Genomic DNA, 3528 nt, shown 5'->3' with positions numbered 1-3528 from the left:
CACGCGATAAGCCTCCAAACGGAGGATGATTAAAAGCCAAACAAAAGGGATGACATGGTCTAATATTACAGTCTCTAGAAAGCCTTTGAAGTATTCAAATTCCTTGGATAGAAATGTTTTTGTCATGTTGCAGCTCTACACCTCAAAGTGTTTTCTTGGAACTTTGTGACAGACAAGAGCAAAGTTTGCAGCTTTAAAAGATACTGCAGACCATCTTTCCAAAGATGAGTACAGTGTCAAGCAAACCTGTCAAGACATGACAAGGAGGGACCTAATCGACAAGGCAGCCAAAATCCAGACTCTGGAGGAGCCACACTGATTCACAACTCGGGTGGGAGAATCTGTCTGCAGGACAACTTTTAAAATATGACCTTTGTCTAAGAATGTCAAGAAAGGAATTGATTTTAAACAAAAGTTTCAGAAGGTACTTCAAACATGGGAAAGTAGTAGATTTGGTCATGACACAAAAAAAAGACAAACTTCTTGGCCTATGTGTGAAGGAAAAGCAGTCCCACACGTTGCACCAGTGAAACACGGCGGTGGTGGCATCATGCTGAGGGGCTGTTTTATTGGTAAGGACAAGAAAGGTACATCTGATGGGGCTGAATGCAGGAGTGGATGAAAGCTGTTGGTGGTGGCAAAAGAAAAAGTTTGACTGTGGTGGAATTTCATATTCTAACAATGATCCTAGCACAAAACCACGATTACAGACTGATTTCAGTAAAAACATGGTCAGATGTTTGAGTGGCCCAGTCAAAGTGTCGACCCAAATCTTGAATTTATACAGAGGTTTGAAAATTGATTGTCACAGATATTCTCAATCCAATCTAACTGAGCTGCAGCTCATGCAAAGAAAAATGGGAATAATGTAAATATATAGATGTGCAAAGCTGGTAGAGACATACCTCAAAGAGAAGCAGCTGCAATTACAGCAAAACTGTGGACTGTGTATATTGTCAGATTCATATTTGTAGAAACAATTTAAAATCATATTTGCTTTTCCTTCTGTTTCATAACTCTGCATGACTTTGTGCTGGTCGAAATAGTAAGAATATATAAAAACAAATACTATAGGGTCAAAGTCTCTCGCCATATTTTAACATTACGGAAAACTAAGAAAAAACATTTAACCATAGTTAACACCATAAACAAATTCTCGTATTATTTTCGTATGTTTATAAAATAAAGTTACAATTTCTTATATTTAAAGAAAAATTTAAATGGATCAAAGAAATATGTGGTGTCTTTTAAGTTAATTTGGACTGCGAATTTATTTTATACTTAAAGATTTTTTTTTTTTGCTGTAACCTTTTGTATAATTACAGTCCAAAAACTGTAAATGTACAAACCAACATAGTGTGGATTTCAGTGAGTTGTAATAATAAGCTGCATCTGTTCATTTGATATAAGCAGTTGACTAAACAAGCACTTGCTGAAGTGTATGATTTTATATAAAAACAATCAGTGTTTTGCTGACAAAACTTTGATTGTTTAATGAAATACAGGTGAGAAGGGAAGTGGAGGTCACTTCCTCAACTCAGATGAGCATTATCATTTTTTTTTCTACAAGATTTTACCTTGATGGAGTTTTAAATGTTAAAGGAGCATCTTTGATGGCCGGTCTGCTCCCAGTCACCATGGCAACTGTGACAGTTGGTGGATTTCGACGAGAACTCGGAGAAACAACTTAGTAAAACCATAAATGAGGCTTCTGAAGCATTTTTTTCTCAATCTGTAGCTTAATGTAGAAGACAATTGGTCACATGCATTTCTGCAAGAAGATTTATTTTTGCCCACTTAAACATTTCTGTCATTTATTACAAATCAATTGGTCACAAAATTCTCGTTTGTTGGCTTTCTATTCATGTGCCTTGCATGCATACCCCCTACTGGTTGTACCTGGCAACAAAGGCAGCAAAACGCATGGAGAATAAAACAGAACACAAAGAAACACAAAACAACTACAACTAACCACAACACAACCAAGGCAATAGTCAAATCATGTGACCAAAGAGCTTTGTCAACATCAAAGTTGGTCACACAGTGAGATATTGTCCTACATTGAAGTGAAACCCGGGTGAGGTAATCAGTCTCACAAATCAAGTTCATAATAAACATAATTATCATAATGTCATCCTGACTTTGGGAAAAATTTACACGAGTGTTATTGTTTAGAAACCAAACCTGTCTCTATCTTTCTCTTTTTTTTTTTTTTTACTAAGATCTGTTATTGAAGCCAATGCTAAAATGTAATTTAAAAAAAAAAAAAAACTTCTCAAAATTTCACTTGACTTACCCTCAGATTATGTACATATCTATCGTTCCTGTTCCTGTTTTTAACCCCTTAATGTTAAATCTGTTTGCCATGTTTGTCTCATTAGTTTCTGCACTTATGAATTAATTCATTAACCCGTATTTCTATCTCTTACATGATATGGAAGCAGTTTTACTACTTGTATATTTTATTTGCTTAGCTAAAGCTCCTTTTGTGACTATGTTCCTCTTTTACTGTGCCAGTAATGCATTTTCTACACTATTCCACTTTGTAGGTCTATTAGATCAGTATTTCAGATTTTCTACCTTGCTGTTGTTGTTGCTTTGTGATGTGTTGCAAGTATTTTGCATATCATTCGAGCCACTTTGGATTTTTTTGTGGCACGTTTACTTTGCTTCTCCTTTTAGTTGGTGGCATTGTTATTTTTTAATGTTTATTCCTCAATGTTGTCATGTTTTTGTTTTAATTTTGCTTGTGGTTCTTGCTTGTTCTGAGCATCATGCACATGCCTCTTGCACGGCCTTTTCTGTGGTTTCTTGTTAGGACTCAGCAGGCCTACTTATACCCTTACACACAAACTTTTAAATAAATAAATCATTACTGAAAAGTTTATTCATTTCAGTAATTAAATTTACAAAACGAGGGTTCAGGTTATCAGGTTAGGTAAGTTTACTGATCATTTAAGTGCAGTGATGGTCAATAAAGCAGATATCGGCACTTCAGTCCTCCAGATTTCAGGGGCATTGATTTCTAAACATAAATTTTGCATGTGAAAATGTCCATATGAAAAGAAATCTACATTTCATGTCCACCCAGGTGAGATGACTCTGGCGTCTGATACATCTGTATGCAGTGGCTCTTGAAAATCTAACACCAGCTGCAGAGTTTGCCTTGAACCCCTTAAGGTGGAGGATGTGCCCGTTGCTTGTGCATCTTTTTCTCTATTGCACTTTTCCCCTTGAGCCTAACTTTCTGGGAATACGTTTGGATTAGCTTCTTTAGCAATCACACCTATAGAGTGTATAATTGACAGCTTGATGGTTAAAGGTCAAGTCTTCAGTCTAACCCTTGCTTGCACAGGCCATAATAAGGCAATAATAATTTCTACATTTTAGTTTCTGATAAACCGAATTTTTGTTTCTATTAGCTGTAGCAGAAGCAATAAAATCATAAAAAAATAATAGATTCTTGAAACATATACTTACTTACATGTGTAATGTATAATTTGAATGGAAAACGTCCTTCATTTTAAA

Source organism: Poecilia mexicana, unplaced genomic scaffold (genome assembly GCF_051168715.1).
Source record: "Poecilia mexicana isolate PSO_F unplaced genomic scaffold, ASM5116871v1 scaffold_5, whole genome shotgun sequence".
NCBI lineage: Eukaryota > Metazoa > Chordata > Actinopteri > Cyprinodontiformes > Poeciliidae > Poecilia > Poecilia mexicana.
Note: the sequence above shows the minus strand (reverse complement) of the source record.